Raw genomic sequence first — 15,667 nt, forward strand, 5'->3', positions numbered from 1 at the left:
GGCTGCAGCGTTTTCAGGCAGAGATTCCTCCATGTGCTGGAACCTGGCCCTCCCTGAGGGACATTTGCATTTAACCTTACATATATGATTATATCACTTTCTGAGATATTTGTGTGTGTACATATGTATACACTTAGACACAGTACACATATGTTACTCACAAATTAAAACAATATAATTACAATTATTTGAAAGTTTCAGATTTCATAACCTTCCTGGCCTCCAGTCTTCTTAACAGGAAGCCTGAATTTTAAAACAGGTGGCAATGGGAGGCGGAGGCGGGAGGCCGGGCTGGTTGGGAGGGTGCGGAGGGCCGGGACCAGAGCTAGAGCCGGGTGGGCGCCATCAGGGGTGCTGCAGAGGGGGCTGGCGCGCTGGAAGCGCTCCCACATCAAGGAGAACCTGGCGGATGAAGCGCAACTGCCTCTGATGGTACTGCTGCCAGACACGCTCAGCTACCTGCGCACCCAGCTGGTGGCCAGGGCGGGAGCTCCCCGGAGCGCCCCTTCTACTACCACACGGCGGCTGAACGACCACCGCATGGTGCGCCTGCGCCTGCGCCTGCGCCTGCAGGACCGCCGGTGCGGCTGCTCCTCAGCGACCCTAGGTAGTCTGAGCTGGAAGAGGCAGAGCCATGACCGAGGGGACCCGGGTACCGGCTGAAGGAATAGGCGGGGGTAGGGGGTACTTTGGGAAGGCACTTCCGCCTCCCGGGAGCCTAGATGCAGCTCCAGGGTCTGGGCTCCTAGGTGGACGGTGGAACTGGCCTGACTGGCTAATTCACACTTCCTCGGACACTCCTGCTGGAGCCCCAGCCCCAGCCCCTGACACCGACCTAGGACGTTGCTGCTCCTGCCCAGCCTATCAGGAGGGAGCCTCGAGCCTTCCAGCTCCACTGTGTGACTGAGACTATTGCTCCCCTCTTGGGGCCCCGGGTGCCCTGTCTTCAGTGGGAAGCACTGGGCCACCTTGGAAGGCTCCCATGGGCAGCCAGAAGGCACCACATACAGAGGGAACAGGAGAGGAGCTCTGGGGCACCTTTTCTTTCCCCAGGACATTCTCCCAGTCATACCTTTGTTCAAGACGTGCCGCCTGTGTGGGGCACTTTTCAACCATTTCTCTGCAACTCCAGTCTCCCTGGGATTGCAGCCTCTTTCAGGAAGTCTTCTCGAATTTCCTCCTTTCCAGCCAGAGAGCACCTAGCCTTCTTTGGGGCCTCCACAGGCCCTTTGTGGAGTGAACAGCCCTGGCTGGGGGTGCAGCCAGTCCTGCCCAAACTCTCAAACGACTAAGGGTGGCGATGCGGTCATCCCAGCACCTTCTGGGCTCTCCAACTGTGCTCCATTTCCACCTCCAAATCCCTCCCCAGGAGGCACTTGTGCCCGCCCCCTGGGCAGCTTCCTCCTTCCCCTTAAATCGGGATGCCTCACCTCCTGCATGGGGTCTTGGGACGTTGGGGGAAGGGGTCTCAAGGGCTCTGGTCAAGCCGACGCGGATCTGGGAGTGGGGAACTGGGCCGAGGCATGGAAGGTAATCGTGGGGTATTGCAGGGGGTGTGTTGTGGGAATTCCGGGTGGAATGTTCAGGGCAGTACGTTGGGTCTGTAAGCATGAAGATGACAGGCGTGAACCACCACACCCAGTTTAAGAACTGCTTTTAGTGTTTTCGATATACTGTCTTTCTGCTAGCAAAAAAATTGCATCAGTTTTTATTTATCTGAAATGTCTTTATTTCACCTTTATTTCTAAAAGATATTTTTTTGGGCACAAGATTCTCGGTGGACAGTTTTATTGTGTGTACATTGCACAAAGAAGTTATAAAGGAGTGGAAAGTTTCCAAGAGGACAAACAAATCAAGACCTACGAATACTGACTGGATTAAACAACAAGGTCATAGTAATAATGATGGCTGGTGATAGATCGGAGTAGCTTAGAGATAGCATAAAGAACTACAATTAAAGACAGTAGAAACAATGAGATACTATTCTAGCACAGTCAGAAGGTCTATTATTAAAATGCCAAAAATAACAGATGCTGGTGAGGTTGTGGAGAAATGGAATTTCTATTTCATACTATTGATGAGACTGTAAATTAATTCAGCCACTATTGAAAGCAGCTTGAAGATGTCCCAAAGAACTTAAAACAGAACTACTATTTGACCCAGTGGTCTCATTACTGGGTATATATTCAAAGAAAAATAAATTATTCTACCCAAAAAAAATTCACTGACATGTTTATTGCAATTGCTATTCACAGTAGCAAATTCTCTCAGCACTTTTCATGTTTATTTTGCTGCTTCCTGACTCTATAGGCTGTGGGTATTTTGATTTCACTTTGGTAAGTTATATCTCTCTCTCACTTTCAGATTTTTTCTTTCTCTTGCCCTTAGGAAGTTTGAACATTATTTCTATTAAGTATTTTTTATCTCTTTTTGAAACACTGCACTTAGGAATTCAAGGGTTTATGTCTGGTTTTAACATAGAAATTTGTGAATTGCCATTTATATTGTTACTTTCTTTTATTCATTTTATTGTGGTTAAGAAATAGGCACAATTTACTCCTTCTTATAGTTTTCATCTAGTTAAAACTATGTTTATATTTTATAAAATCTTTTCTCCTTTTACAGTAGTTGGCTGTATTCATTGCGCTCAATACTCCAGTTCATTAGTTTTCTTATCATTTCAGTTTAATTTAGTGGTAAACTCACACACTGTGAATTAGCTTGATATACATTTTGAGTGTTGTTCAAATATGCTTTTAACTTTTTTTTTTTTTTTTTTGAGACAGTCTCACTCTGTTACCCAGGCTGGAGTGCAGTGGCGTGATACTGGCTCACTATAACCTCCACCTCCAAGGCTCAAGGGATCCTCCCACCTCACCCTCCCTAGTTGCTTGAACTACAGGTGCATACCACCACGCCTGGCTAATTTTTGCATTATTTGTTGAGATGGGGTTCTCAATGTAGCCCAGGCCATTCTCATACTCCTGAACTCAAGCGATTCACTTTTCTCAGCCTTCCAAAGTGCTGGAATTACAGGCGTGAGCCACCATACTTGGCCTTAAATTGTACAGCTTCTTGTTCTTTTCACAAAAATGATATTAAGTGGCTGAGTACAGGGACTCATGCCTGTAATCACAGCACTTTGGGAAGCTAAGGCAGGTGGATCACGAGGTCAGGCGATTGAGATCATCCTGGCTAACATGGCGAACACTGTCTCTACTGAAAATACAAATGGTGGCAGGTGCCTGTAGTCCCAGCTACTTGGGAGGCTGAAGCAGGAGAATGGTGTGAACCTGGGAGGCGGAGCTTGCAGTGAGGCAAACTGTTTCGTACTGTTTTTATGTAAACATTTTAAACATAATTTCAATATGAAAAGCCGTTGTATATTTTTCTTCACACACTTCCTTCTTGTTTGTGTCCACCACTGTTTTTAATTTGGTTCTCACTATTGGAAAATACCACATTTTGGATTTTTGTGTCTTGTTATTTTTGTGTTTATTCCATTTTCCCTGGGAGCAAGATGGACAACCATGTAGATTTGACATCCTTGTGATCAATCACTACCTGAATTAAGCTCATGCTTCTTAAGTCTACTCCTCTAGGTTGTTCTCTTGACTGACTTCTATTCCTGTGAAATTTGTTATATTTTCCTTTAACTCTGTCTTGCACTTTAACTGTTGTTGTAATTACTTGAGAATTTTTAATTGTCTACATTAAAAGATTTAAGAATAGATAGCATTTTTTCTAAAGTTACAAATATCCACAGTGTACATATGAGTAAAATATTTTACAAAAACATTATAGCATATAACAGAACCTTATGAGATATCTCAAGCTTCTTCACTCAGAGTATGCATCTCTTTCAAATACACCATGTGGTAATAGTAATTTGTAAAGGGTAATTTATTTGATACTTAAAAATTTATCTTATGTTTTACACACATTTCTGAAAATATAGCTCACTGCAGTGAACTAAATTAAACTGGATACAACCAAAATTTACTGTTTTTTAATAACATTAAGTTAACATGATAGAATTATTCACATGAATTCAGCTCTTTTCACTCCAGTAACCATGATGCCCTTGTAGCATATTCTTGACTTTTTTTTTTATTTGCCATGTTGACTTCAGAGCCTGGCTTTATAAAAATAATTTGCTTGCAATTTCTATTTATTTTATAAATTAATTTTAAAAGACAAATAGAATTTGTATGTGGCTAGATATGACTCGTTGCTTATAATTCAAAATTTATTTATTTTTTTTCTTGAAACAGAGTCTTGTTCTGTTGCCCAGGTTGAAGTGCAATGACACCATCTCTGCTCACTGCATCCTCCGCCTCCTGGGTTCAAGCGATTCTCCTGCCTCAGCCTCCCAAGTAGCTGGGATTACAGGCACACACTACCACACCTGGCTAATTTTTTGTGTTTTTAGTAGAGACAGGGTTTCACCATGTTGGTCAGGCTAGTCTCAAATACCTGACCTTGTGATCCACCTGTCTCAGCCTCCCAAAGTGCTGGGATTACAGATGTGAGCCACCACACCTGGACACAATTCATAATTTCTAGTGTCATTTCAGTTGCCTACAAAATATAACCTGTTAAATTTCTACTCATAAAGTCTATGACATTGTTAGGACTAAAATCTCAGCATTTATTATTTCCCCTCTGATACTGGAATATGTGTATCTTCTGTTTACTGATAAAGAATTCTAACCATTTTTATCTATGCCTAATTAGTCAAGGTATCTCATAATGTTATCTAACATTTGTATGTTCATTTAGTTACTGTATACCAAAACATTTGAATTATGGTTTTAATGTCACCTAATATTGTAAAGGTGTCTATCTTTTTTATGTATTTGTTTTATACATATTGAACCCTTATGTATTGTTTTTGTTTGTGAATGACTTAGAATAATCCCTAATACTTTGTAGAGGCTACTAAGTACTAACATTTCTGATTCATTAAATTTCTACTTGTTCATATCATTTTTCATTTGGTAAATTATTTTGTATTTGTTCTTATTCAAATTTGTTATCCATTATATCTAAACATTTATGAAAAAGATGAAACAGGCTAATATACCATCTTAATAAAATTTAATCTCAAGTGTCATGCTTCACTGTTTTCTTTTAGAGAAGTAGCTTTTCTGACTCAGGCAATAAATGCAAGTGATAAGTCCAGCAGTTATAGTCATTTTCTCAATTCTACAACTCGGGAAGCTTTGGATAGTTTATTGATTTTCCCAAAGCCTTATTTTCCTGCATTCATCTTTCTGAATCTTTCATGCCAACTGCCTAGAAAATCTAGAAACATAGACTATTACAAATTAAAAATAAATACCTTGATAGGCTCAAATTAACAAAGGAAACTCAAGAAAAATAGAATATATGAGTAGACCTATAACACAATATTATTATTATTATTATTATTATTATTATTATTATTATTTTGAGAGGGAGTTTCACTCTTGTTGTCCAGGCTGGAGCGTAAAGGTGTGATCTCATCTCACTGCAACCTCTGCCTTACGGGTTCAAGTGATTCTCCTGCCTCAGCCTCCCATGTAGCTGGGATTACAGGCATGCACCACCATACCCGGCTAATTTTGTACTTTTAGTAGAGATGGGATTTCTCCATGTTGGTCAGCCTTGTCTTGAACTCCCAAACTCAGGTGATCCACCCACCTCAGCCTTGCAAAGTGCTAGGATTACATGTGTGAGCCACTGCACCCGGCCCACGACATTAACTTTAAAGATCTTTCTACAAAAGAACAAGCAAACACTGATAGTCAAAATGCTTAATGGTAAATTCTACCAAACACTTAATGGAAAATTAATACCAATTTTTCACAAGCCCTCCTCAAACATAGAAAAGAAGTAAATAATGCCAGGCAGTGACCCATGCCTGTAATCTCAGCAATTTGGTAGGTTGAAATGGGCAGATCACTTGAGGGCACGGGTTCGAGACTAGCCTGGCCAACATGGTGAAAACCCATCTCTACTAAAAATACAAAAATTAGCTGGGCATGGTAAGGCATACCTTTAATTCCAGGTACTCAGGAGGCTGAGAAGAGAGAATTGCTTGAACCTGGGGGTTGGAGGTTGCAGTGAGCCGAGATCACACCAGTGCATTTATAGCCTAGGTAACAGAGCAAGATTATGTCTCAAAAAAAAAACCACAAAAAACAATTTTGTTTAAAAAAAAAAGTAGAGAAAAAGGGCAGTTTTCTAATAACTTGATTAAGGCAAGTATTATTATTATTGTTGTTGTTGTATTTGAGACAGAGTTTTGCTCTTGCTGCCCAGGCTGGAGTGCAATGGCACAATCTCAGCTCACTGCAACCTCTGCCTCCCAAGTCTCCTGCCTGAGCGATTCTCCTGCCTCAGCCTCCAGAATAGCTGGGATTACAGGCATGTGCCACCATGCCCAGCTAATTTTGTATTTTTAGTAGAGACAGGGTTTCTCCATGTTGGTCAGGCTGGTCTCAAACTCCTGACCTCAGGTGATCCACCTGCCTCAACCTCCTAAAGTGCTGGGATTACAGGCATGAGGCACTGCACCCGGCCGGGCCAGTATTATTATACCAAAATCAGAATAAGGCATCATATGTAAAGAATTATCTGGATAATTATCCCTGATGAATACTCAAAAAGAACTAGCAAATTGAATCCAGCAATATATAACAATAATTACATACTACAACCAAAGAAACTATTTCACAAATGCCATGTTTACTTAACATTCAAAAATAAATCAATGCAATACACAATATTAATAGAATAAAGAAAACAAAACAGTCTTTCAATAGACATGGGAAAGCCTGTAATGAATACAACACTCATTCATTATAAAACCCTTAACAACTAAGAAACTATCCAGAACTGCTAAGGAGCACTTATAGAGAACTCTCCAGCTAATGTTTTACTTAATATTGAACGACTGGCCTTCGTGATAGCTCAGGCGTGTAATCCCAGCACTTTGGGAGGCCAAGGCGGGTGGATCACCTGAGGTCAGGACTTCGAGGCCAGCCTGGCCAACATGATGAAACCCTTTCTCTATTAGTAATACAAAAATTAGCCAGGCATTGTGGTGCACGCCTGTAATCCCCGTACTCAGGAGGCTGAGGCAGGAGAATTGCTTAAATCCAGCAGGCGGAGGTTGCAGTGAGCCGGGATCGCGCCATTGCACTCCATCCTGGGCAACAAGAGTGAAACTTCATCTCATAATTATATATATATACACAAATATATATATATATATATGTGGAAAGACTGGATGTTTATCTATAACTGCAAATGAGACAAGAATGTCCACTCTGACCACTTTATTCAACTCAAGCTGATAGTATTACCCTGAACTCATTTTTATTGCAAGTTTCATAAGCTTCTATATAAAAAGCTGTAAGAAATTAACTAAAATCCAGTAGAACAAGTTCAGTGAAATCAAAAGATACAAGATTAAGATACAAAATTAAATCACACTTAACTAAAATCCAGTAGAACGAGTTCAGTGAGATCAAAAGATACAAGATTAAGATACAAAATTAAATCACACTTTTACATACCAGTTATATGTAATCTAAAAAGTTTTAAATTCCACTCATTATGTCATCAGAAGATAACAGGAATAAACTTAACAAAAAAGTGCAAATCTTTTATACTGGAAAAAAAGTCATAAAAAAATTAAAATAATAAAACAAGCCAATAAAACTGAAAGTAAAACAACATCCAATGTTCAAATATGTAATATTAGTAATTTCACATTACTTCTCAAATTGACCTAGAAATTTATGCAATTCTTTGAAATTCTGAACTGTAGTTTTATAAAAGTCGACCATCTCACCTTAAATGTTATATGAAAATGCAAAGGAAACTGAATACCAGAACAATATTGAAAAAACCTAAAATTTGATGGCTCACACTTTTCTTTTTGGTTGTTGTTGTTTTTTTCATTTTAGTTTAGTTTTTCTTGAGACGGAGTTTTGCGCTTGTCACCCAGGTTGGAGTGCAGTGGCGTGAACCTGACTCACTGCAACCTCTGCCTCCTCGATTCAAGCAGTTTTCCTGCCTCAGCCTCCTGAGCAGATGGGATTGCAGGCATGCGCCACCACGCCTGGCTAATTTTGTATTTTTAGTAGAGATGAGGTTTCTCCATGTTGGTCAGGCTGGTCTCAAACTCCTCACCTCAGGTGATCTGCCCACCTCAGCCTCCCAAATTGCTGAGATTACAGGTGTGAGCTACTGCACCCAGCCTGTTTCATACTTTTCAATAACAATTCTCACTACAAAGTTACAGTATTCAAGAAAATTTGCTAGTAGCATAAAGATATATTCATGTAATTCAATGAACTTGATTTTAAAATGTGGAAATATGATCTTATATTTATGGTAAATAGATTTTGATAAAGATGTCTAGAAATTTCCATGAGGACAGAACAGTCTTTTCAACAAATATTGTTGGGAAAATTAGGTATTCACAGGCAAAAAAAAAGAAACTTGGATCCCTAAAATCACAAAAACATACCTAAAATTGACCATATACCTAAATGTATAAGCCAAAACTATATAATTCTCAGAAAAAGACTAGAGTAAATTCCAGATTACATAATGATTTTTATGTTTTGTACCAAAAGCACCATCAAGAAAAGGAAAAACGATGAATTGTATTTTCTCAAAGTTAAAAGCTTTCATTCCTCAGACAACACCATAAAAAATAAAGAGAAAAGTCACTGAGAGAAAATATTTGAAATTATATATCTGATTTAGACTACTACCCAGAATATGTAGAGACATCTTACAAAGTCAATAATAAATGGGACAATTGATATATTTGAAAATTATGCAAAGAACTTGAACAAAAAATTTCTACAAAGAGTATATACAAATTGTCAATCAACATAAAAATATGTGAAAATGCTCTTCCCGCCATCTTGGCTCCTGTGGAGGCCTGCTGGGAACGGGACTTCTAAAAGGAACTATGTCTGGAAGGCTGTGGTCCAAGGTCATTTTTGCCGGCTATAAGCGGGGTCTCCGGAACCACAGGGAGCACACAACTCTTCTTAAAATTCAAGGTGTTTATGTCCGAGATGAAACAGAATTCTATTTGGGCAAGAGATGCGCTTATGTATACAAAGCAAAGAACGACACAGTGACTCCAGGCGGCAAACCAAATAAAACCAGAGTCATCTGGGGAAAGGTAATTCGGGCCCATGGAAACAGTGGCATGGTTCCTGCCAAATTCCGAAGCAATCTTCCTGCTAAGGCCATTGGACACAGAATCCGAGTGATGCTGTACCCCTCAAGGATTTAAACTAACGAAAAATCAATAAATAAACGTGTATTTGTGCTCTTGGAAAAAAAAATGTGAAAATATTTTTAATTATTAGGAAAATGCAAATCAAAACCTCAATGAGATAATTAACACTTATTAGAATAGCTATGACAAAAAGACAATAACAAGGATTGTCTAAGACATAAAGAATATGGAAAACTCATAAATCGTATGTGAGAGTGTAAAAACCAGCCACTTTTAAAACAATTTGACAAATTTTCAAAATATCATAAATAGAATCATCGTATGACCCAGAAATTCCACTCACTCATAAGTACTCAAAAAAAATAAAAATAAAAACCTATTGTTACACAAAAAATCATACACAAATGATCATATCAGCAGTATTTCTAATAGCCTAAAGACAGTACAACCCAAATAGTCATCAAACAATATAATAAAAAACAATAGGTGGTATGTTCATGCAATAGAATCCCATTTGTCAACCAAAGGAAATGAAGTAATGATACCTGCTGAAATAGGATACAACCTCAAAACCGTCAATGTAAGTGAAAGAAACCAGACCCAAAAGACCAGATAATTTATAATTTTACATAAAACAAATTTCAATAAAAATACCATATATGAAGACAGAAGACAGATTAATAATTTTCTAGGGCAAAGATAATAAAGAGGGGTAAATACAGGTAGGAAATTCTTTTCCAGAGTGTGAGAAATATTTCAAAATTAGATTGTGACTATGGTACTCTGTAAGTCTACTTTAAAAACCTGGAATTGTACATTTATAACCTGTGATTTTTATATTATATAAATTATATCCCAATAGAGACCTTCAAAAGTAAATATGCCAAAAAATAGTGTGTACTATTGACTTTAAGAAACCCAAGTGAGAGGCTCTGAAGACCAAACCTATTTAAAGTGCACCTCAATGAAGATTAAAGAAAGAAGAGAAGGTGAGCACAGTGGCTCATGCCTGTAATCCCAGCACTTTGGGAGACCGAGGTGGGTGGATCACAAAGTCGGGAGTTCGAGACCAGCCTGGCCAACATAGTGAAATGCTGTCTCTACTAAAAATGCAAAAAAATTAGCCAGGCATGGAGGTGGGCAACTCCAATTCCAGCAATTCGGGAGACTGGGGCAGGAGAACTCTTGAAGCAGGAAGGTGGAGGTTGCAGTGAGTTGAGATCGTGCCATTGCACTCCAGCCTGGGCAAGAAGAGAGAAACTCCATCATGATTAAAAAAAAAAAAAAAAGAAAGAAAAGAAAGAAAGAAGAGGAAGAGGCAAAGGTATAGGTATAAAATGATAATGTTCATTGTGATTAGTTAAAACAAAGAAAAATTGAAGTTTGTAAAAGATATTAACAGCATCTGGTTAGTTTTGTTAGGTGAGAAATGTGAAGTAAATATTAGTACTTTATTAAAGCTCTCTGAGTCACAGATTGTTAGAAACCTGTAATAATTTCATCATGGATTTAAAAATATCCCTTATCAAATATGACTAGGAGAATAAATATTAAAGTATATTAATGGCACGTCTGTCTATAGTGTCAGGTACTTTTAGAGTAGCCTACAGACAGTTGTAAAGATACACCTTCATTTATAACCAATTTCAACACCCACATTCAATGCTGTACTCCAAAATGCATTGATAAAACATGTGAGAAGGTGTTTTACTTATTTTCATTGTAAAACATAATTAATATGGAGTGTATAAAGCTTTTCATAAAAAGTATTAAATTCTTTAGTTAAAATGCATTATGGAAATTAAAAGTTTTAATGAAGTTATCGATAATTATATGATAACATTAATGATAAATATCAGTCACAAGGCTTCTGCAATTCTTATTTTCTTATCCTTCATTTTCAACTATCAACTTCAATTATTCTGGTAGTATTTTAAGGTAAATGTATCATATTGTTAGTTTGTAGAAATTTAGTACCTATTTTAAAACAGAAAAAGAAAAAATAATGAAAAGCCTTGGTGCCATGACTCATGCCTGTAATCCCACCACTTTGGGAAGCCGAGGTAGGCAGATCACAAGGTCAAGAGTTTGAGGCCAGCCTGACTTGAATTGCTTGAACCCGGGGAGGTAGAGGTTGCAGTGAGCTGAGATCATGCCACTGCACTCCAGCCTGGGCAAAAGAGTGAGATTCAGTCTCAAAATAAATAAATAAAATAATGAAAACACTATTATAAAATATAAATAATTTTTTACTGTTATATAAAACAGTTCCATGACTTTTATGTTCAAAACACTAGAATTTAGCAAACACCAGGATTTTATAAGAAACAATTTAAGTCTAACATTTATCCTGAAGGCCCAATGTTACAGTAATTAAGTACATCTTTGGTCAATGGAACCTTATGAATCCTGTGTTTGTAACACATTTTGGAGATAGCTGATATCTCCATTACTGGACATGAGGAATACACTGCAAATAGTCAGTAAAAGAGTCCATAAATGGTTTCCTGAGAAAAAGCTTATAGAAAACAAACAACTTTGGGTTTTCCTGAACTCACAATATGAGACTCACTTCCAAAGCCCTGACTGAAAGGAGCCCTCAGGATGGTAAGTGGTATAAGTGACTCACCAGCTGGTTTCTTTTGCAGCCCTGTCCACCAGGTGGTACATCCAACCTGATACAGTTTCGCATGTCAGTTTCTGGGAACTCGGAATGGCCATTGGCCCTGAGCACACAGCGGTCGTGCAGTGGCCCCCAAAATGGCAGTCAGATTCCAGAGCTGCTCGATGTGGTCTGCCAGGTATATACTGATCTGAGGACAGCTCTGCTCCCCTTGTAAAATTAAGAAAATGTTAGAGTTCTTACCTAATTTTGTTTGAAATATTACACTCTGAAACATAAAAAAGGGAGAATTTAACAGGTGAGGCTTCATCTGGATTCTAGGGCACAGAGATGCAAATGCTCTAAGCAGAATAGTGTTACACGAGTTTACAACACATGATTCTCCCATGTGCAAAAAAAAGAATGTGCAGTTCAGCAGCAGAGAAGTCTGTAGGGCCACACTAGGGCTCTCACTAAACTCATTTCTGAAGATGGATGAAGACCTGGCGGGCTCTTCTTCAATCAGATCCTGGGATGCTGTTGCTTCCCTCAAATCTTCTTTTCCACACACCACCATTGACATCTAATCACCCCCTCAACATTCCCCAACAGATGAGATTCACTTGACTGAAAGAAATAATCTTCCAGGGTGTATTTCTGTTTCCTATAAATTCTTACTCTCTCTCAAGGTAAAATTAAAATTACTTTCAAAGTCTTTCCCTAGATCACCAGGGCAAGACTTGGGAAATTATCATTTTTTTTTATTAGTTGGGACCCATTTCCAGCAGTTTTTCCATTGTACTTTCTTTTTTAGTTGATAAATAATAATTGTGCATACTTGTGTACTATGTGTCATATGTGGGACACTGGTGACTCCATTGTATAGAGGAAATGGTACAGAGAAATTCAGAACCGTGCTCAAGCCCCACAGGTAGAATGAAGAACCGTGTGTGCTTTATTTCCAGCACCACCAAAGCAAGTATTTCAAGACTGTGAGGACCACAGCAAGTTAGAGAGCCCCAGGTACAACAGGGCCAGTTCTCAGCTCAGGGATTGTACCATGCTAGGAGGCAGGCCCATGGTTGCCAGATCTTCTGGACTTTTCTGTGAAGTGTCTTGATTTCTGAATGTTGGCTTACTTTTTAAAATATTAGGTTGGTACAAAAGTAATTGGGTCTTTTGGCAATTACTTTTTTTGTTTTGTTTTGTTTGAGATGGAGTCTCACTCTGTCACCCAGGCTGGAGGTCAGTGGCATGATCTCGGCTCACTGCAACCTCCACCTACCGGGTTCAAGCAATTCTCCTGCCTCAGCCTCCCGAGTAGCTGGGATTACAGACCTGTGCCACCATGTGCAGCTAAGTTTTGTATTTTTAGTAGAGACAGGGTTTTACCATGTTGCCCAGGTTGGTCTGGAACTCCTGACCTCAGGTGATCCACACAACTCCGCCTCCCAGAATGCTGGGATTAAGGGCATGAGCCATAGATTCTGGTTGCCAATTACTTGTAATAGCAAAAACAGCAATTCCTTTTGCACCAACCTAATGAAGACATCTGCAGGTCAGATAGAACACCTCTCCAGGCTGAGTGTGGCCATCCAACGTCTATCCTTAACCTCAGGGGCTGCCCTGGATTGCTGGCTTGCCTGGTGGTGTCACTCAGGTGTGCTGTCTGGCCATGGTTATGGAGTTTCAGGCTACCCTGGAGAAGAGGTGACACTTTCCAATGGGCTGGGGAGCTAACTCTAGAGAAGTAAGAAAAGCTATACAGGAATTCAGATTACCAGCCAGGGAACAACACAGACTGGGACCAGATTAGATTTCAGAGACCAGACAGCTGTATTTCGTACTGAGTTTATCTGACAACACATCATTTTTACTCTTAGGTTGTGTGAGTCAGCAGACACTCATTAAGCGATGACAGTACATCCACCAAAATTGTTCCAGATCGTGGAGACAGAGCAAGGAAAAGAACAGAAAGAATCCTGCTCTAATGGAATTTACAATTTCATGAGAAGAGACAGAAAATAAACAAATGGCTGATCCCCCAGAAGGTGAAAAGTGCTATGAGGAAAAGTTAAGCGAGATAAGGAAGGCAGGGCAGGCTGGATAGTGACAGCCTCTCTGAGCAGGTGGGATTTGGACACAGACCTGACTTCAATAGCAGGCCATGTCAATTTCTGGAGAAGAGGGACTTAGGCACAGGGAATGGTGGTGCAAAAACCCTGAGGGGAGGATCCATGACCTGCTGCAGGAACAGCAGTGAGTCAGGAAAACTGGAGCAGTGAGGGATGGGAGGGGGAGGAGATGAGGTCAGAATTGGTGAGCAGATCAGGATGGGAATCTGGTCTTGCAGGACTGTGTTGGCCATGGTCAAGGCAGGTGCTGGGGAAAGGATAGTAATGAGATCTGCCCTCTGCCCTCAAGAGGCTTGCAGCCTGACGCTGTGCCTGGCTGCATCCCATCCCCACCTATCTACCTTTACTCCCTGTGTGTACTCAGCATCCTAAATTCTCACACTCCTGGTGGCTCACAACCCTCAGGTTGCAGGTGAGACAGCACAGCCAGGGGGCCCCATTCAGCGCTGAGGCATTCCTTGGATCTGAAGAGAGGAGTATAGATAAGAAAAAGACTGTACTGTCTGCCCACCCTAGGAGAAGTCACACGGGACCCCGTGGTTCAGTGGCCACCTCTGCTTCACGGACTGACAGAGGGCAGGAACTCGGGCCTTCCCATTGGACCTGGAAGATTTTTGCATTAGCATATCCATTAAACGGGGATTCACTGAATAATTCCTGAGCACTGGTCCCTGTGCTAGTGATTGGGGTTCCATAGGTGAACAAGATGAGCTACAGATAACCCTCCCCACAGAGAGCAACAACCCTGAGTGGGATACAGGCAAGCAAACAGGTCTTTAAGGCATAGCAGGTGATCCATTATGGAGACAGAATGAGAGACTCTGAGCAGTAGTGTGGTAGTAAATGTTTAACAACCAGCTCTCCAGCAAAATACATGTGTATGTCTATAAGCTCATGGATTTTACTAATCTAAAGGAGCAGTTCTAGGGGATGTTCTAGGATATGGAGTGGGGGAGGACGTTTGCTATCCGGGAATAGCCTATCTCATTCCTTTCCTTCAATTACCTGTGGCACGGAGCGTCAAGGCAGTGGCTGCAGCAACAAGGGTGGCAGTAGTGATGGCAGCAGCAGCAGTGACATGTCCAGCATGAATCCCGAATATGATTATTTATTCAAGTTACTTCTGATTGGTGACTCTGAGATTGGAAAGTCTTGCCTCCTTAGGTTTGCAGATGATACGTATACAGAAAGCTACATTAGCACAATTGGTGTGGATTTCAAAATAAGAACTATAGAGCTGGACAGGAAAACAATCATGCTTCAAATATGGGACACAGCATTCCAGGAAAGATTTTGAACAATCACCTCCAGTTATTACAGAAGAGTCCATGGCATCATAGTTGTGTATGATGTGAAAGACCAAGAGTCCTTCAATAATATTAAACAGTGGCTGCAGGAAATAGATTGTTATGCCAGTGAAAATGTCAACAAATTGTTGGTAGGGAACAAATGTGATCTGGCTACAAAGAAAGTAGTAGACTAGGCAACAGCAAAGGAATTTGCTGATTCCCTTGGAATTCCATTTTTAGAAACCAGTGCTAAGAATGCAACGAATGTAGAACAGTCTTTCATGATGATGGAAGCTGAGATTAAAAAGTGATTGGGTCAGCCGGGCGTGGTGGCTCACGCCAGTAATCCAAGCACTTTAGGAGGCCGAGGTGGGTGAATCACAAC

At 40.2% G+C, this 15,667-nt stretch overlaps 2 pseudogenes across 1 annotated transcript; both read left to right on the plus strand.

Annotated features, from left to right (window-relative positions):
• Positions 1-8,895: 8,895 nt before the first annotated feature.
• Positions 8,896-9,352, plus strand: LOC101010839 (annotated as a pseudogene). Its single transcript, XR_641406.4, has one exon. The product of XR_641406.4 is annotated as a 60S ribosomal protein L35a pseudogene (transcript).
• A 3,910-nt stretch (positions 9,353-13,262) lies between these two features.
• LOC110742027 lies at positions 13,263-15,667 on the plus strand (annotated as a pseudogene).

This window comes from Papio anubis, chromosome 18 (assembly GCF_008728515.1).
Source record: "Papio anubis isolate 15944 chromosome 18, Panubis1.0, whole genome shotgun sequence".
NCBI lineage: Eukaryota > Metazoa > Chordata > Mammalia > Primates > Cercopithecidae > Papio > Papio anubis.